The sequence below is a fragment of the Lucilia cuprina genome, chromosome 6, assembly GCF_022045245.1.
Source record: "Lucilia cuprina isolate Lc7/37 chromosome 6, ASM2204524v1, whole genome shotgun sequence".
Classification (NCBI taxonomy): domain Eukaryota; kingdom Metazoa; phylum Arthropoda; class Insecta; order Diptera; family Calliphoridae; genus Lucilia; species Lucilia cuprina.
Window position 1 is genome coordinate 41,883,537 of NC_060954.1, and position 21,519 is coordinate 41,905,055.

The following is a 21,519-nucleotide window of genomic DNA, read 5'->3' on the forward strand; positions in this document are numbered from 1 at the left end:
TTCAGTTCTAGTTCAGTTCTAGTTCAGTTCTAGTTCAGTTCTAGTTCAGTTCTAGTTCAGTTCTAGTTCAGTTCTAGTTCAGTTCTAGTTTAGTTCTAGTTCAGTTTTCGTTCAGTTTTCGTTAAGTTCTAGTTCAGTTCTATTATAGTTCTTGTTTCATTTTAGCTCAGTTCCCGTTCGGCTCTTACCTATAGTATCTTCATTGAAGAAATTAATTTTCTGTTCCTATTTACTTTACATATCGACAAAAAATTCATTCAATATCACTCACTCATAATTTGTTTATTTACGCACCTGCAACTATATTGATTGACTGGCCAATTGTATGACTAAATTGTTGGTATGTAATGGGTAAAATAACTTTATTTTCAAACATTACTAAGTTTTTGAGCAGTTTTAAGTAAAAATAAATATTTTATTAATTAGTCTTTATTACGTGCTTGTTAAAAACGGTTAAAAATATTATAAAACAAATAAATATTTACAAATTAGCAAAATCAAAATAGAAAACATTTTTATAAGAAACTAAAAAAAGATAACAAAAACAAAATGTTGAATTCCAAAAAGTTTGTGAAAAAACAATATCAAAAGTTAAAATTGCTTAAGAAGAAAACAACAAGTGAGTGGCTACTACAGCTAAAAGTTTAATATAACAAAGTCTGATCCTTAAATACTGGATAGAATGTTTCAGAATATTTATTATTTCTTATTGAACGTTATAGCCTCAAAGACCATTTACTATAGTTTTATGTTTACGAAATTGTCTTAACTTTTGTTTCGTTTAATTTGGATAAAAATATAAAAAATTTGTAGTTGTTTTTAAAATTAACATGCATTATTTGTTATATTTATTCTAATATTATTACTTTTCTATTTACAGGTAAGACATGAACAATATTCTCTGAATATCCTTAAATCAGGTATTAATAGATGTAGTTTATGGGAATATATTATCCATTTTGAAATTATTTCCGGATTTTCGATCACTCGGTTACTACATGTAAAATTAAAATGAAATCATATTTAACCTAATCATAATGTTCAGAATCGTTGTTTGAGTTCAAAAATTCTACGAATACTATCCCGTTCACCATAATATTACCATTTCACAATAATATTAAAAAAGTGACAGAGATCTGTTCTAGTTCAAGTCAGTTTTAAGTTAGTTCTAGTTCAGTTCAATTTCAGATCTATTTAAGTTCTAGTTCAGTTCTAGTTCAGTTCTAGTTCAGTTCTAGTTCAGTTCTAGTTCAGTTTTAGTTCAGTTCTAGTTCAGTTCTAGTTCAGTTCTAGTTTAGTTCTAGTTCAGTGCTAGTTCAGTTCTAGTTCAGTTCTAGTTCAGTTCTAGTTCAGTTCTAGTTCAGTTCTAGTTCAGTTCTAGTTCAGTTCTAGTTCAGTTCTAGTTCAGTTCTAGTTCAGTTCTAGTTCAGTTCTAGTTCAGTTCTAGTTCAGTTCTAGTTCAGTTCTAGTTCAGTTCTAGTTCAGTTCTAGTTCAGTTCTAGTTCAGTTCTAGTTCAGTTCTGGTTCAGTTCTAGTTCAGTTCTAGTTCAGTTCTAGTTCAGTTCTAGTTCAGTTCTAGTTCAGTTCTAGTTCAGTTCTAGTTCAGTTCTAGTTCAGTTCTAGTTCAGTTCTAGTTCAGTTCTAGTTCAGTTCTAGTTCAGTTCTAGTTCAGTTCTAGTTCAGTTTTAGTTCAGTTCTAGTTCAGTTCTAGTTCAGTTCTAGTTCAGTTCTAGTTCAGTTCTAGTTCAGTTCTAGTTCAGTTCAGTTCTAGTTCAGTTCCAGTTCAGATCTAGTCCAGTTCTAGTTCAGTTCTCGTTCAGTACTAGTTCAATACTAGTTCAGTTCTAGTTCAGTTCTAGTTCAGTTCTAGTTCAGTTCTAGTTCAGTTCTAGTTCAGTTCTAGTTCAGTTCTAGTTCAGTTCTAGTTCAGTTCTGGTTCAGTTCTAGTTCAGTTCTAGTTCAGTTCTAGTTCAGTTCTAGTTCAGTTCTAGTTCAGTTCTAGTTCAGTTCTAGTTCAGTTCCAGTTTAGTTTTAGTCCAGTTCTAGTTCAGTTCTCGTTCAGTTCTAGTTCAGTTCTAGTTCAGTTCTAGTTCAGTTCTAGTTCAGTTCTAGTTCAGTTCTAGTTCAGTTCTAGTTCAGTTCTAGTTCAGTTCTAGTTCAGTTCTAGTTCAGTTCTAGTTCAGTTCTAGTTCAGTTCTAGTTCAGTTCTAGTTCAGTTCTAGTTCAGTTCTGGTTCAGTTCTAGTTCAGTTCTAGTTCAGTTCTAGTTCAGTTCTAGTTCAGTTCTAGTTCAGTTCTAGTTCAGTTCTAGTTCAGTTCTAGTTCAGTTCTAGTTCAGTTCTAGTTCAGTTCTAGTTCAGTTCTAGTTCAGTTCTAGTTCAGTTCTAGTTCAGTTCTAGTTCAGTTCTAGTTCAGTTCTAGTTCAGTTCTAGTTCAGTTCTAGTTCAGTTCTAGTTCAGTTCTAGTTCAGTTCTAGTTCATTTCTAGTTCAGTTCTAGTTCAGATCTAGTTCAGTACTAGTTCAGTTCTAGTTCAGTTCTAGTTCAGTTCAGTTCTAGTTCAGTTCCAGTTCAGATCTAGTCCAGTTCTAGTTCAGTTCTCGTTCAGTACTAGTTCAATACTAGTTCAGTTCTAGTTCAGTTCTAGTTCAGTTCTAGTTCAGTTCTAGTTCAGTTCTAGTTCAGTTCTAGTTCAGTTCTAGTTCAGTTCTAGTTCAGTTCTGGTTCAGTTCTAGTTCAGTTCTAGTTCAGTTCTAGTTCAGTTCTAGTTCAGTTCTAGTTCAGTTCTAGTTCAGTTCTAGTTCAGTTCTAGTTCAGTTCCAGTTTAGTTTTAGTCCAGTTCTAGTTCAGTTCTCGTTCAGTTCTAGTTCAGTTCTAGTTCAGTTCTAGTTCAGTTCTAGTTCAGTTCTAGTTCAGTTCTAGTTCAGTTCTAGTTCAGTTCTAGTTCAGTTCTAGTTCAGTTCTAGTTCAGTTCTAGTTCAGTTCTAGTTCATTTCTAGTTCAGTTCTAGTTCAGATCTAGTTCAGTACTAGTTCAGTTCTAGTTCAGTTCTAGTTCAGTTCTAGTTCAGTTCTAGTTCAGTTCTAGTTCAGTTTTAGTTCAGTTCTAGTTCAGTTCTAGTTCAGTTCTAGTTCAGTTCTAGTTCAGTTCTAGTTCAGTTCCAGTTCAGATCTAGTCCAGTTCTAGTTCAGTTCTCGTTCAGTACTAGTTCAATACTAGTTCAGTTCTAGTTCAGTTCTAGTTCAGTTCTAGTTCAGTTCTAGTTCAGTTCTAGTTCAGTTCTAGTTCAGTTCTAGTTCAGTTCTAGTTCAGTTCTGGTTCAGTTCTAGTTCAGTTCTAGTTCAGTTCTAGTTCAGTTCTAGTTCAGTTCTAGTTCAGTTCTAGTTCAGTTCCAGTTCAGTTTTAGTCCAGTTCTAGTTCAGTTCTCGTTCAGTACTAGTTCAGTACTAGTTCACTTCTAGTTCTAGTTCAGTTCTAGTTCAGTTCTAGTTCAGTTCTAGTTCAGTTCTAGTTCAGTTCTAGTTCAGTTCTAGTTCAGTTCTAGTTCAGTTCTAGTTCAGTTCTAGTTCAGTTCTAGTTCAGTTCTAGTTCAGTTCTAGTTCAGTGCTAGTTCAGTTCTAGTTCAGTTCTAGTTCAGTTCTAGTTCATTTCTAGTTCAGTTCTAGTTCAGATCTAGTTCAGTACTAGTTCAGTTCTAGTTCAGTTCTAGTTCAACTCTAGTTCAGTTCAAGTTCATTTCTAGCTTTAGTTCAATTCTAGTTCCGTTCTATTTTAGTTCTAGTTCTGATTATGGATTAGTCTATGGACTTATTAAAAACTTGTTAATTTATTTCGACTTGATGCTGAATAAATGCCAAAATATAGTTTATTAACGTTTTCTTAAAAAAATTCTATAAACTTTTACTTAAAATAAATCCAGTATTATTTAAACATCCATTATCTGCTTCCACAAACTATGCTGACATAAACACATAAAATAGACATTTATGTCTTCATCAAATTCAAAAACACAGATTGTTATTATAATGAAAAAAGACGCTGATGCAACTGATAAAAACGGATGCAAAATATTTACTGGCTTTTGGTATATACATACGTATGTATGTAGATGTATGTGTTAAAAGTTTTCTTTCAATGAAAACCTTATAAAGGATTATTGTTGTGTATAAACAAGGAAATTTCTGTAGACAATTTTTCTTTGTATTATATCTCTGGGAAATAAGTGTTCGTTAGTGGTTGTGTTTGTATGCCATCGTTGGTTTGGTATAAGTGTCAATTTCATCTGTTAACTTTTGCTTGTGTGACACGTTAAGTGCTTTGGGTTTTAATGTTTGTCTATATATGGATAAAAATACAAGTACATCGTTTTGATACCCTTGGGCCAAGCAATGTATATGTAACGTAGACATAGGAATAAGAATAAAATCTACATAGAATATACGTGTTCTTAGCAACTATCCTTGTGACTTTATCAAGATATTCCAAAGAATAGTTTGCAAACAGGCATCCTTGTCATATTTATATAGGAATATTTTATGTAATCTTCTATAGATACAAAATATTATGACATAACTTGCTGATTGAAGGACATTTACACTTTGTAATAAGATATGTTTTAAGGAGACTATTAGATGTTCAAATATACATGAGGATTTAAAATATACATATGTTTAAAAATAAGTTATTTTTTCCTTTTTATTGGCCAATTATGACCAAAGCATTGGTATTGCAATGTGGAAACGACGTTATGAGCGGAACTGTTTTTACTGCAGAATATAGGTCTGAATGTCCTGTCAATTTGTAATATTCGAAAAGTAGTTTGTTGTATTATCGATCTTTCTCCGATTTTGGATGGGCTGTGCTCTCATTAGTCCAACTTCTAATTCAAAGTCATTTTTCAAATGACCAAAGCCTTTTCATATCATACATTTCCTAATCATCTTATAATGTATGGTGCCAACTTGAGTTAGTACCAAAACGTTATGAAAAGTATTTTGTTGAAGATTTATTTGGTGATCATTTCAGGTTATGCGCATTCATTATTTCGCATAGATCGTCAAAGATTTGAACTGCCGACTACGAACAATAGTTGCCCGAAAAGCCAGAGATTTCCGAGTACCGTTCTTTACTCTGTCACGTTTCGTTCGGCTAGGTTTTAAGATTTCTCGTTTAGGAGCACTAGGCGACTCGTGCACGGCAGCCTGACTAAAATTTTAACTTCCTTTACGCCGAGTAGAGTAGCATCGCATGAACTGCTGCTTTAAGGTCCCTCGGACTCGCCAGCAGGAGAAGATGACGTTACTAAATGATTTTGAAAAGACATTACAGTGATATCACGCTCTACATCGGGCGACAGAGGCGTATAACCAAGCTTGCAATAGAGTCTTTTGATAAACGCAGAAGGTCGTTCACATCGCAGTTTATTTTAAATCTGTCCTTCATGCTCCAAAATGAATGTCTGTCAAAGTCAGATGCTCTTGAGAAATACTGTGCTTTCCAAAACATAAATGTCTTTGAAACTACCCTATCGTCATTTCCCCCGTTGTTGTTGTAACAGCTAAAACTATACAATAATCTAGTTGGGGGGTTCTACATAAATGTCCAGGCCTAAAAATTGGGTGCCCATAAATCCAATGGATAGAGTGAAGAAGGGTTGCTTGAGCACTTGAATATGTGGTGGGTGTCATGAGGGCCCTGACCGCATGCAGGGGACGGCACGGTCTGAACCTGTTGCTCCATCCCGATCTTAGTTGTGCCAGAACTACTCTTGTTTTCCGCGGTAGGTTTTATTCCGTATTCTGCTATGGGCGTGGGCGGCCTCCAAGTACGATATTCATGCAGTATTCTGCGACCGCGGAATATATGGCGTCTCTATGAATATCGTTTAAAGCTGCCGAATACGAGGACTGTTCCACTGGATCCTGCACATATCTGCACATGTTTCCTCGTATATACGATGATCCTTCTTGACATGTTTTGGGGGAGTATCCAACTGTGTGATGTTAATGGTGGAACTGTTTGGTCAACATGACATTGTGTTCCTTGACTAGGAGGACCTTAGTTTCCTCGTGTAGGTGATGTTCCGATGTTACTGTCCTTTGGGTGGCTTTTTGGCAGCTTTGAATGTTTCTCCACTAGGTATCACTGAGCGAAGGTGACCACACTGGAGCAGCATAATTAACCACTGACCGAACAATTGTTTTATATGTAGCCAACTAGAGTTTTTATCCATACCCCAAGTGCTGCCGGCTAGAGCTTTGAGGACCTTATTTCTACTTCGCAATTTGTGCGTGATTGCGTTGGCATAAGCTGAGGAAGTAAAGAGGCTATCAAATGTGACTCCCAATATCTTTGCTTGGTGAACGTTCGGAATTTGCACTCCATCGACCACGATGCCAAGATTTACTTCCTTCGTCCAGGTGGTAAAATGTGTTCTTAACGACTTCGCTAGTGATAATTGCAGGTTACCCGCAATGAAGAACTGATGTATAATTCATCAATGTTGTGGCCCGTCGCCATGATTGTACAATCGTCCGCATATGAAATCACTTCCACGCCTTGTGGAGGTACGACAGTACTCCACTTTGAGCTATCCTTGTTTAACTCCAGCCACAACAACAATTTTCCCGTTCGTACCATTCCTCCCTAACGCAATTATCAATCCAAAGCGAAACTGCAGTTATGTATAATCTATGTCCTGTTGTGCAGCAATACCATATATCGATAGACATATTACTGGTAGGATGAGCCACAATTTGTTTTATATTCCTTTAGAGTTATGAACACCAGTAAGAAAGAGTATAGTCTCTTAAAGCCGAGAGATCGTGACCAAAGAATAAAGGTAAACTCTCTCATTGCGACAAGATTCTTTACCTAGTTAAACTTTTTTGGGTTTTGGGGATGAAGAATGTTTGTGACTATGCAGGTTAATGGTGTAGTGGTGCTGTGCCTTTTGCATGTGGCCTTGTGAGTGTTAGGTGATATAAGAAATATTGGCCCGTTAATATAAATAAGTAGTCTATTTTAAAAAATCGCTAAAAAAAAGTAGCATTCGTTTACTTTTAAAAAATGAAATGTGGCAACATTTTTCAACCCCTTTAAAATATTTCATTTTTGTTTTGATTACGTCTTCCGCAGTTAACTTAACACTGAACTGTTAGTTAACATTTGTTTATGCTATTTGTTTCCTATTACTGTTAAGACGATAGAGTTGTCGTTAAATTAGAAAAAAAAATTAAAATTCGAATGACATCCCATACGAACTGTCATCCAGGGATTTTATATTCAAAAATAACAAACAAATCGAAAATTTTCAATACAAAAATGTAAACAAACTCTAACTGGATAGAAATGAACTCTTCACGTCATCAAACTGCCTTTATCGAAGAAGAATTCGCTTCTCTTTTGGATCGCTGCTGTGTCGATGCATTTCTGAAATCTTCAAGTGGTTTAGTTATCGGTTTTCTGGCCTCCTCATTATTTCTAAAACGACGAAAATGGCCCATGTTATTTGGCATGGGTTTTGGTTTGGGTTATGCCTACGCATCGTGTGAAAACAATTTGCAAATATTGTGCTCAACTGACACTGAGAACAGTATTTGATCATCTGTAATTTGTTTGTGTTGTAAGAAAATTGCATAATTTTATTGCATGACTTGTTGTAATCATAAAAATGTTAATTAAATACTTAATTAACTCATTAAATGGAATTTAGTAAATAATAAAAAAAAAACTTAAATTGCAATGAAAGATGAAATTAATCTATTTGTTATTTATTAACGATTTCAACTGGTAGAAAAGGTATTCGATAACTTATTTCGGTAACTAAGTCGGCAGGATAGTTGGTAGTGTTCTAGTTTGCCAGCTCATGGAGGTCATGGATTCTATGGATTCTTGATTAACCCCATAAGCGCAGGTGTGTTTCTTCGAAATTTGACATCACTGTTTCAAACTAAGTTTTCAAAACTATTTTAGCGGGATATAAGATTATTGAAATTTTATAGAAAAAACATCCTTAAGATATGTTTATGCTTATTAAGTGATTGAAAATCTTTCTATTTGTGAAAAAAGGTTACCGAATAGAACCCGTTCCTACGACTATTGGAAGGACCCGATTCTTAATCGGCCAAAGATTGTCAACTCAGCAACAGCTGTTCATCAACCAGAAGATTTTTCCCCAGGCAATAATATAAACATCTAAGTTAACGACAAATTTCTTCAAATTATTGTTAGCAACAATTTTGTTTAAAATATATAAAGTTATCGAAAATTTTCTTTAGTGAAAATAAGTTATCGGACTTTTTCTTAAATGAAAATCAAATAATCGTACGTTTACTTTAAAGAGCATAAAGTTGTAGATATTTCTGTTTTTGTTAAGGAGGTTTCAAAATTATTCTTTAAAATCATGTAAAATCATACTTAGCATTAAGTTATCGAACTTAAAGAAAATAAAGTTATGGAAAATTTTCTTTAAATTACATTAATTTTATAATTTTCTTGAAATAAGCTTTCAAATGTTTTCTTTGGTAAACATCAAGTTATCGATAATTTTCTTTCAAGAAAATCAAGTTATCGGTCATTTTATTTAAAAAATTGTTATGAATAATATTTAATTTAATTTTTAAAAATTTTCTTTAAGGAAAATTAAGTTATCGAAAATTGTTTTTAAATAAAATCAAGTTATTGATACTTTTTTTTATAGAAATTAAGTTATCGACAATTTTCCTTAATAAAAATTAAATTAATAAAGAAATTCTTTAAAGGAAATCAGATTATTATCGAGTTCCTTTAATAAAAATAAGTTATCGAAATTTTTTTAAGAAAATTAAGTTATCGAAAATTTTCTTTAAATAAAATTATATTATTATAGAATTTCTTTAAGAAAAATTATCCTATGTAAGCATTTCTTTATAGAAAATCTAGTTATAGACAATTTTCTTTTAATTTAATCAAGTTATCGATAATTTTCTTTTATGAAAATCAAGTTATCGAAAAAATTCTTTAATGAAAAACATCTTGTTGTAAATTTTGTTTAAATGAAATGGCGTTATTGATAATTATTGAAATTTATAAAATCCAGCTATCGAAAAGTTTCTTTAAAGAAAATTGCGTTATGGTTAATTTTATTTAAATAAAATGAAGTTATCGATAATTTTTTTAAAGTAAATGGTGTTAATAATAATTTTCTTTAATAAAAATGAAATGATCAAAAATTAACTTTAAATTGAATTAAGTTATCGACAATTTTCTTTAAAGTAAATCAAGTTATCGAAAAATTTTCTTTAAAGAAAGTAAAGTTATGATTTTTTTAATAAAATCAAGTTATCGAAAATTTTCTTGAAATAAAATCGAGTCATCGTAAATTTTATTTAAAAAATCAAGTTATCTATAATTTTCTTTAAAGTATTTATAATTTTCATTAATAAAAATCAAAATATCGACATTTTTCTTTAAATAGAATTAAAGTTATCGATAATTTTCTTTAAAGCAAATGAACATTTTTAAAGAAATTCATACTATCGATAATTTTCTTTAATCGAAATCAAGTTAACAGAAAATTTCTTTAAAGAAAGTAAAGTTATTAAAATTTTTTAATAAAATCAATTTATCGATAAATATCGTTAATAAAAGTCCAGCTATTTAAAAATTACTTTAAATAAAATCGCTTTATCTAAATTTTTATTTAAATTAAATCAAGTTATCGATAATTTTCTTTAAGGAAGGTTAGGTTAGGTAGGCAGGTCGTTCTCACGTTGTCATCACTGGGGACACACTTGGGTCCAGTATTTGTGATACCTGAAACCAGAGAAAATGGTCAGAGTATTAGTACACCTCGATCTAATCACTTGGGTTTCCTAGACCAAAACATTCGAATCTATCTTTCGGATATTGACCTCCGATAGATCCGATAAGTCAGCAGAAAATTGCTACCTAGCAGATACATTCTTTGATCAGCTAGGGCGGGACAATGACAAGGGAAGTGAGTTATACTCTCTTCTTCTTCATCCTGGCAGCTCCTGCAGAAGTCGTTACTGGGTAAGTTGAGTCTTCTTGTATGAAGAAAGTCCAGTTACCACTGCCTTTAAGTTCCATAGATTATCTCTCGAAATATAGAAAAGGACATTGGCTCTCTGTGGGTTGTAAAATGGCCACATGATCCTTGTCTGTCTACAAGTGGCTGCATTTGTCCATCTGCATTGCGCAAGCTCATATAGGTCTTCAAGTATCGAGCGTTTGCATACCGACAAAAGGGTCGGTATACCGCAAGAGAGTCCGCAATGGTAATACCAGGAATACCATCGCTTGACATCTGTATTAAATATAGGACATTGTTGAAGCAGACGATAATGAGAATAATTGTCTGGATGCGTTATATGCTGACCGTATTTCTGGAATGAAGTGAACCTGTTATTGTGAGTTTGCGGTCAGTTGCTGCCGTGCTACAGGTCGGCTATTCCAATGGTTCCTGCTGTTCTTTTGTCTAAACACTACGAAACGTTGTCCGCGTTATCGGTAAATTCATTTGTGATCGGATTTCAATGAACTGCTTATAGTTTTTTTAATACTAGTGTCCTAGGCCTCCATCGGGCCTGTTGTAAGCTCCTTCACCACTGCCTCAGGTACAAATCGAATTTACGACCTAAAGTCTGACAGATTAGAACCTACCGGAGGCACATAGATTTGTCTAAAGTATAGTCTATAGTCCTGGTTATAGTTTAGTATATAGTCCAGCCTAGCGTCCATATTATTTAGAATTTATTTGTTTGTTTTCAATATAAAACTAGAAAATACTTGTTCGTTCGCATTTAGTGGAATAGGCCCTTAAACTTTAAAAACCCTTATTTTTATACCCTTCACCTTCGTGAGAAGGGTATATATAAGTTTGTCATTCCGTTTGTAATTTCTGTAATATAATTTTCCGATCCTACAAAGTATATATATTCTGGATCCTTATAGATAGCGGAGCCGATTAAGCCATGTCCAACTGTCTGTCCGTCTGTCTGTTGAAATCAGTTTTTAGAGGTCCCCAAATATCGGCGAGATCCGAATAATTCAATAATTCAGTTAGACATGCTTTCGAGAAGATCGCTATTTAAAATCAGCAAAATCGGTCTATAAATAACGGAGATATGAGCAAAAATCCGAGACAACCTCTGAAAATTTCATCAAAAAAGCCACATTTTTTCATGCTTTGTTAAAAAAGCAACAACAACACTGTGAATTGGATAAAGGTGTACATGTGCGTGGGGAGATGTATTTGGTTTTATTCAGCTGTGTATTTTTTTGTATGTTTGGATGCTGTTCTGTTCTCACGAAGGTAAGTGGGTATAATAAGAACAAGGAGATAAAGCAGTAATATGTTGGTAATACAGCTCATATTTGTTTGAGGGTGGTAATACAGTTTGACGGCGGTATTACAGTATAACGGTTACTATTTCTTTCTGCTACAGTTTATATTTGTTTGTGTGTATGTTATGTGTTACATGTGTGCACTGTTTTTTAAAACATACTTGGTGAAGGGTATATAAGATTCGGCACACCGAATATAAAAATATTACTTGTTGAAAACGAATTTTGATTACTATGGCGTGTAGCCAGCTTTAGCGTAGAGTATCAAACTTTAAAGAAAAATTCTTTTAAAGAAATTGTATAAATATACTTATTACAGAAATTTTTCATTTCCAAAAATGCATATTAAACAAAAATTCTTTATTGTCAATAACGTTTTTTATTTAATTAATTCATTTTACAACTGACAGCGTTATATTAACGCTATTTATTGTTGCTATTTTTACAACAAACAATTAATTGCGACTTTGAACGTAAACGTTATTTGTGTGCATTTTTGGCCTTCAACTTCACGATGAATGTAAAATATTTATTTATTGAAAATTTACTCTCAAACGCCAAAATACTATAAACCAACTAACAGCTGTTTTAGGTAAACAAACCAAATCAACCAACCAACCACTTATCGGCATCGCACAAAACACATGGACTTTGAATAAGAGTGGGGGGGCATAGAACCCCTGATGATAAATGTAGATACAAATGTGAGTACTTTTAGATACAAGTTATTCTCTCAAATTATCTAAGAGAGCAAAAGAAATGACAGAGAGCATAATATGTGGAGACTAGAGAGGAAAGTACTTTTTTCCAAAGTTATGGATATGGGGAAAAAGGTACTTTTTTTAAAAAAGTATTTTTAATAAATTTTCAAAAATATAAAGTTTTTTGACTTTTGTTTATTAAAAAAAGAAAAAAGTACTTTTTTCAAAATTTTAAAAAAGTACCAAAATTGTTATGAAAGAGTGTCTTTTTTAAAAAAAAGAGCATTCATTTTAATATTTGGTGGTTGATTGTTCTCTTTTTTTGTTGTTATGAAAACCTCAGATATTCTGCTAAACTGTTGTGTGTGTGTGTTGTTTTTTCTGTCCGTCCATCCCTGTGTTTGCCTATCTGTCTGTCCGTCTGTCTGTTTTGTGCACTTTAATAACATTTTCAAATGTCTACATATGGGAGTTTGCTGATCTTAGCCGGTGAAGAAACACGAGTTTTTTTTTCGAAATTCGACGTACATATCAGACGTAAATGTGCAGACACTTAAACATAACAAAATAATACGATAAAACTATACGTTTTTCTTTGTATCTAGAAAATATTATAAAAATAAAAATTAACTAAAAAAAAGAAAGAAGAAATATATATATAAAACAGGCAGATATTCTATATAATATCTGCTGTTATAAGTGCGGTTTTTGTTCTGTTCCATATATGTTTGTTTTAAATCTAAAAGAAGAAATAAGAAAAACAAAATTTTAAAAAACCAGTGAATGTTAAAAATACCTGAAAAAGAAATTAAATATAAAAAAAGTAAACAAAGATATACACCTTGTACTACACTAGTTCTTTATAATCATTAAAACAGCAAAATTATTTGTACAGCTTAAATAAAAAAATAATAAAAACGTCTTTGCGTTCTTATGTTATAATTATAAATTAAAAGAAAAATTACTGTTTTATTAACAGGAAAATTCATTTCTTTATATTTAATAAAGCAAAAAAATATACTAATGAAAATGTGTATAAGAAATATTAAAAAAATTCATAATATTTGCAACAAAACTGCGCAAATTTAATAAAATTTAAAAAAATAAATAAAAGAAAAATATTATAAATAATGTCTGTCATTATTTGAAATGTTTATTGTCAAATTAAAAAAAATATATAGTAAAAAAATAAAGAAAAATTAAAAAAAAAAATGATTCATTTTAAGCAAAAGTTAAACAAATATTTTGATTTTCTCTTAAACATGTTAGCGATAAATTATTTATCGATATAGAAAAAATTAACCCTTAAATGTTTAGTGTACCATGTATGGGGTGGAAGATAAATTTGTTTTTAATACAGCCGGAGGGACAGATACAACTCGATTGGAATTTTATTAAATATATTTGAATCAACTTTTAAAGCACTTTAAAGAAAATTTTTGAAAACTTGTTTTTTTTCTAAAGAAAATTATCGATAACTTAATTTTTCTTAAAGAAAATTATCGACAACTTGATTTTATTAAAAGAAGATTATCGATAAATAAATTTTCTTTAAAGAAAGTTTTCGATAACTTGAGTTTTTTAAAATAAAAATATTGATAACATGATTTTCTTTAAAGAAAATGATGGATTACTTAATTTTCTTTAAAGAAAATGATCTATAACTTGATTTTCTTTAAAGAAAATGACTTGATTTTCTTCAATGAAAATGACTTGATTTTCTTCAAAAAAAATTATCGATAACTTGATTTTATGCAAAGAAAAACTTAATTTTTTCCTAAAGAAAATTATTAATAACTTATTTTTTTTAAGAAAATTGTCGATAACTTGATATTCTTAAAAAAAGATTATCGATAAATAAATTATATTTAAAGAAAATTTTCGATAACTTGAGTTTCCTAAAAGAAAAATGTTTACAACATTGAAGAATGTTTATAACTTTGAAGAAAATAATCGATAACTTAATTTTCTTAAAAGAAAATGATCTTGATTTTCTTCAAAGAAAATTATCGATAACTTAATTTTATGCAAAGAATATTTATCGAAATTGGATTTTCTTTAAGTGAAATTATCGATAACTTGATTTTTTTGAAGAAAACTATCGATAACTTAATTCTATTTAAAGAAAATGTTCGATAACATGATTTTCTTTGAACTCGATTTTATTATAAAAAATGTTCGATAACAAGATTTTCTTTAAAGAAAATTTTCGATAACTTAATTTTATTTAAAAAAGTTATCGATAACTTTATTTTCTTTAAAGAAAGTTTTCGATAACTTGATTTTGTTCAAGGAAAATTATCAATAATTTGATTTTCATTAAAAAAATTATCGATGACTTGACATTCTTTAAAGAAAATTTTCTTTACTTGATTTTCTTTAAATAAATTTGTCGATAATTTTATTTTCTTTAAAGAACATTTTCTATAACTAGAATTAATTTGATCACAATTATCGATAACTTTATTTTGTTTAAAGAAAATTTTCGATAACTTGAATTTCTGTAACGAAAATTTCCTTAAAGAAATTTGTCGATAACTTTATTTATTTTAGAGAACATTTTCTATAATTAGAATCAATTTAATAAAACTTATCGATAACTTTATTTTAATGCAAGAAAATTTTCGATAACTTGAATTTCTTTAAGGAAAATTATCGATAACTTTATATTCTTTAATAAGATTTTCGAAAATTTTCTTTAAATTTAATAAAAATGATCGATAACTTCATTTTATTTAAAGAACATTTTTTTAACTTGATTTTATTTTCTTTAAAGAAAATTATCGATAATGTTATTTTCATTTAAAAATATCGATAACTTTACTTTAGTTAAATACAATTTTCAATGACTTGATTTTCCTTAAAGAAAATTTCATTTGCTCTTAAGAAAATTATCAATAACTCGATTTTCTTTAACAAAATTACCAATAACTGAATTTTTTAAAGAAAAATTTTATCGTTTAATAGTTTTTCCCTAAAGGAGTTGTATTTAACTAAACAAATTTCGATAACTTAATTTCCAAACTGACAAAGATCTAAATATTTTTTCTGAACAAAAAAGAAATCAAAAGCAAAAGTTTCGATAAAATTATAAAGAAAGAGGAAACAAGACGACGGTAGACAAAGCAAAAGGCATATCGTGACATTATGCCAAAAGTTTAATTTACGAAAATTACGTTCAAATTGTTTGTTTATTTTAGATTCTCGCAAAAAAAATCACTAAAAATAAAAACAAAAAATTCAACAAAGTAAATGTGTGAGCGATAAAATTTTTCAAGAATAAACTATAGACGTCGTTTCTAAAAGGTGTTTTAAAAATAAATATTTTTGCAAATTTCAAAGTGATCAAGAAAAAGAAAAAAATAAATAAGAAAATTTGAAAAATCGAAAGTGTTTTAAAAAACGTAATAACGTAAATTTAAAATTAACGAAAGCAGAAAAATTTTACTGCTAAATATATTTTTAGCTAAAAAGTGTTTATCTAAAGCTAATTATGTATTAACAGACAAATTAAAATATCTAAAATATCTACTCATTAAAAATAACTCACGTGCCGGTGGGTAATTTGTGTTGAATATAATTAAATAGTTTATTTGGGGTTTTCTTTAATAAACGCCCTGCGCCTTAAAAAAACAAAAGCTTTAAATTTTTAACAACAAAATTGTGTGTTAAGCAATTTATACTTATAACACCTGTAAAAAATTATTCCTTTCCAAAATATACATGGATTAACCCTTCATATTGGATATTGTTACTCTTGTTACCATCAGTAAAGTAAGTGGTTGTTAATTTTTTTTTCCCAAATTTTTATACATTTTTGTTTTGATGGTATTTTTGCATTATAATTTGTTTCATACCTTCAATTATTATACTTTTTGTTTGTTGTGGTTAGTATTGTTGTTATTTTTCATTATTTATTCGATAAGAATTTCGAAAAAAAAAATATTTTCATACAAAGAAAAATTCACATGATTGTTTGTTATTAGATTTTTTTGGTTGGCACATATGAGTAAATAGACACACGGTGACTTAATAGTTATACAGTGAGTGCTGGAAAATAGGTCTATTTCTTCATAGAGACAATGATCCAATCTAATTTGGATACATAAAAGAAACATCTGTCATCTATAGACCAGTGTCTATAGAAGATGATCTTCTATAGATCAGTGTCTATAGAATACGTTCTTCTATAGATCAATGTCTATAGAATACGTTCTTCTATAGATCAGTGTCTATAGGAGATGGTCATCTATAGAACAGTGTCTATAGAAGACGGTCATCTATAGATCAGTGTCTATAGAAGACGGTCAACTATAGATCAGTGTCTATAGAATACGTTCTTCTATAGATCAGTGTCTATAGAAGATGGTCTTATATAGATCAATGTCTATTAAAGACGATCTTCTATAGATCAATGTCTATAGAAGACGGTCATCTATAGATCAGTGTCTATAGAAGACGGTCATCTATAGATCAGTGTCTATAGAAGACAGTCATCTTTAGATCAGTGTCTATAGAAGATGGTCTTCTATAGATCAGTGTCTATAGAAGACGGTCTTCTATAGATCAGTGTCTATAGAAGACGGTCTTCTATAGATCAGTGTCTATAGAAGACGGTCTTCTATAGATCAGTGTCTATAGAAGACGGTCTTCTATAGATCAGTGTCTATAGAAGACGGCCTTCTATAGATCAGTGTCTATAGAAGACGGTCTTCTATAGATCAGTGTCTATAGAAGACGGTCTTCTATAGATCAGTGTGTATAGAAGATGGTCTTCTATAGATCAATGTCTATAAAAGACGATCTTCTATAGATCAATGTCTATAGAAGACGGTCATCTATAGATCAATGTCTATAGAAGACGGTCATCTATAGATCAGTGTCTATAGAAGACGGTCATCTTTAGATCAGTGTCTATAGAAGATGGTCTTCTATAGATCAGTGTCTATAGAAGACGGTCTTCTATAGATCAGTGTCTATAAAAGACTGTCTTCTATAGATCAGTGTCTATAAAAGACTGTCTTCTATAGATCAGTGTCTATAGAAGACTGTCTTCTATAGATCAGTGTCTATAGAAGACTGTCTTCTATAGATCAGTGTCTATAGAAGATGGTCTTCTATAGATCAGTGTCTATAGAAGATGGTCTTCTATAGATCAGTGTCTATAGAAGACGGTCTTTTATAGATCAGTGTCTATAGAAGGCGGTCTTTTATAGATCAGTGTCTAAAGAAGACGGTCTTTTATAGATCGGTGTCTATAGAAGACGGTCTTCTATAGATCAATGTCTTCTTTAGATCATTGTCTGTAGAAGACGGAGCATCATAGAATAAAGAGCTTTCATTAAAAAAACTTTAATTTTATTTCCTGTAGTATCAACTATAGAATAGACTATTGACTTGACTGTAGACTATAGACTAGAGTATAGACAAGACTATAGACTAGACTATAGACTAGAGTATAGACTAGACTATAGACTAGACTATAGACTAGACTATAGACTAGACTATAGACTAAACTATAGACTAGACTATAGACTAGACTATTGACTAGACTATAGACTAGACTATAGACTAGACTATAGTCTAGACTATAGACTAGACTATAGACTAGACTATAGACTAGACTATAGACTAGACTATAGACTAGACTATAGACTAGACTATAGACTAGACTATAGACTAGACTATAGACTAGACTATAGACTAGACTATAGACTAGACTATAGACTAGACTATAGACTAGACTATAGACTAGACTATAGACTAAACTATAGACTAGACTATAGACTAAACTATAGACTAAACTATAGATTAGAATATAGACTGGAAACTATAAAGAAGACGGTACTAGACTATAGACTGGCAGTTAGACTAGGCTATATACTATAAACAAACTAAAGACTAGACTATAGACTGAACTATAGACTATGCTATAAACTAGACTGTAGTCTATAGTTCAGTCTATAGTCCAGTCTATAGTCTAGTCTATAGTCTAGTCTAGTCTATAGTCTAGTCTTTAGTCTATAGTCTAGTCTTTAGTCTATTATATAGTCTAGTCCATAATCTAGTCTTTAGTCTAGTCTATAGCCTAGGCTATAGTTCAGTCTATAGTCTAGCCTATAGCCCTGTTTATATTCTAGTCTATAGTCTTGTACCGTCTTCTTTATAGTTTTCGATTTTCAATCCACATTTCATCTTATTACTCAGTGTTTGCCTTTGTTAAGGAGTATTGTAGGTAATGTATTTATTTCATAAAAAGGAATTATTTTTTTGGTTCTAACTCTAGTCGATATTAGACTACATTTTTAAAAAAATGTGGATATTTGCATATGTGTAGAAAACATTTCAGATAGAATGATAAAAGAAATTTTTAATGGATCATTGAGTATGAGAAAGGACTAGTAAACATAAAAAATAATTGTAAAGCCAGTTTAAAGTCGGGAAAAATTTGGGTAAGCACATTTGTAATTAGTTATTTTACTACTTATACTTTCTTCCATTATTATTTGCCTACTTACCGGGTTTGTAAAGATTTTGCTGGGAACAATAATAACGAAAGTTACACTTCATTTAGTCCATGTGTTATTTTTTCTATATTTAATTAACAATTTGCTCTGCGTGTTTTTTCACAATATTTGCAAATTGTAATACATTTATAGAGGATGTTCTCAAAAAGAAGGGGTGGATTTGTGAAAAAAAATATTTTCGATAACAAATTATTTCAATTATTATAGTATTTGCAGTTGAAATTGTTTTTTTGTAATTCACCGTATATTTGTAGCTATCAACATATATTTTTAAGGGAGTAAAATACATTTACTTTTTATTACGATATTGCAGTGATAACTTTAATGAAAAGTGGTAGATATGAAGCAACACAACATATCTTAATAAGATAACAATATGTAAATTGTATATTTAGTTATCTTATCGTAGATGATAGTAATAATAATAATGATATATTTCTATAAGGTGCACAGTGTAAAATGAAATATTTTATGTAGGAAATTTAAACAAATTAACTAAAGTATTGAAGGTTACCAGCTAAATTGTTACTTACTAGGTTAATAGGGTAGTAATATTTACCAACTTTTCCGGATATGAAACCGACTTTATAGATAGATAGATAGATAGATAGATAGATAGATAGATAGATAGATAGATAGATAGATAGATAGATAGATAGATAGATAGATAGATAGATAGATAGATAGATAGATAGATAGATAGATAGATAGATAGATAGATAGATAGATAGATAGATAGATAGATAGATTGTTGTTTGGTTAAATCAATTCCAGTAACCTCCAGGCTGGCAGTCTCTATACTCTTACTATCTTACCCATCTGACAATTTCATATCGAGTTTTTTTTTATAATAAGCTTTTCCCATAAAACTATCCACTGCTTCATATCCAATTAAAAATGCAACAGATACAACTAACTTTATGACATTATCTACACAATAAAAACTTAAAATAAATCAATTAAATACATAATCTCATTTCCTCCGATCAAGCATAAACAAACAACCCACACACTAATTGTTCTCAAACTATTTCATACTAAATCCAATATCTCTCTCCCTCACTATCCAACATCTGTCTATCACAAACATCGGCCAAAACTGGTTGTAGTGACAACTTAATGCAGCAACAATTCATTAATATCTTATCAAATGGAAACATTGTTATGCTTCACTCATCTTGATTCTCTTATATAGCCACACTTCAAAATAAAAATAAAAAAATCATTAATCTTTTGCTAATGCCTTATTATAAGCAAGTCACTGTGTGTCATTGCAGGAGTGTGGCATGCCGCAAGCACCACAGCAACAGTTGTCTACTACAGACATTCTAAAGGGGATCAGACGAGTTCAGTAAACTCTACCAACAAAAGATTTTTAGTTTTTTTTTGTTAAATTTTTTGGTTATAATCTTAAATGAATTATTTATATGGAAAAGGAAACAAATGACACCTCAATTTATGATCAACTTAATCGGTGATTATTGCCAAAATATATATAAAAAGAATTCTTTGGAATTTATAGCTAAAAGGATTAAAATGAAGGCATTACAATTATATATTATATGTTTATCAAATCCTGCGATCTGCGGCAATAGGTCTTTGGTCCATCTTTCGGGAACATTAGATACTAGATACCTTAGAACTAATAGATTTCCTAAAAGAAATCATAAATTATTGGTCTGATAGGAAATCGGAAATGTATAAATAATAAAAATTTTAAATCTCTGGACGTAAACCTAAAAGTGAAAATCTTAATAAAGTTTCTATTGTTAAGAAAATTAGACCTAACAACGGATGTTTGAAAGACATAATAAAAATAATAACAAAAATAATGAAAAAGAAATATTTGGACTTTCACTTTGTTGTCGTTATTGTTCACTATTGTCATCATCATTATTATTATTTATTAATTTTTTGGTGACGTCTTTGTGTCTGTCCACTGTTCTATTACTTAGACCTGGTTCACACTAGGAAACTTTTTTTGGGAAACTTTTGATTTTTGTGTGTGAGAGAAAGAAATATCAACCATCTCTTTCTCTCACACACAAAATCAAAAGTTTCTCAACAAAAGTTTCCTAGTGTGAACCAGGTCTTAGTTGGTGGCTGATATTTTTCTAGCAGATACTGTTGAACTTGAAAAATGTTCAGTTTTATTAGGCTGTTGTTGTTGTTGTTGTTGATGGTCTACATTTGATTCTTTACATACAAAAAAATACTTTTCTTAAGTTATTTTCTATTAATTTTATAAATTTATTTATATTATTTGTTAGTTTGTTATTAATTGATCGTGTACTTTCTTTAAAGTCTTTTTTGTATTTCTTGTTGTTGATCTTTATTTTATGCCCAAATATATATAAAAATATATATGAAATGTCATAAAATGTTTAAAGTTTTTTGAACTTATTAAATTCATACATATTTTTATGGTTAAAGACTTTTTGCGTGATTTTTTTATTATTAATTTTTTTTTGGCAAGATTGATTGAGGTGTGTTCGTTTGACTTCTTTTAATTGCCATTAAATTATATTATTTGGGCAAATTTATAAATAATTGAAAGAGTGTTTCTTTAAATTGGCTACAAATTTAAAATAATTATTTAGTTTTAAAATAATTTAATAAAAATCGAAGATTAGATTGTTGAATAGACTTTAGACTATGGACTAGGCTGTGGACTAAACTATAGACTATACTCTAGACTGTAGACAAGACAATAGACTAGACTATAGACTAGACTAGACTTTAGACTAGACTGGACTTTAGACTAGACTAGATTTTAGACTAAACTAGACTTTGGACTAGACTAGACTTTAAACTAGACTATAGACTAGACTGGACTTTAGGTTAGGTTAGGTTAGGTATTCAGGCTGCAAAGACGCACACTTGGGTCCTGTTGGTCCCTTTGTGATACCTGTAAAGATAATAAAATATAAAAGAAAGAGGGTAG

The 21,519-nt window shown here is 30.3% G+C and overlaps 1 protein-coding gene across 2 annotated transcripts in view; it reads left to right on the forward strand.

The window, feature by feature from the left end:
• Nucleotides 1-21,519, forward strand: part of LOC111679582 (guanine nucleotide exchange factor DBS-like) — a 97,746-nt gene that overhangs the window by 2,177 nt on the left and 74,050 nt on the right. The window contains exon 1 of one of the 2 annotated variants that reach the window (XM_046955475.1): nucleotides 15,388-15,822. The exons of the other annotated variant lie outside the window; for it this stretch is intronic. The gene's annotated coding sequence lies outside the window, so the exon portion shown is untranslated. Of the gene's footprint in view, nucleotides 1-15,387; nucleotides 15,823-21,519 lie in introns of those variants that run through there. 2 annotated transcript variants of the gene reach the window in all.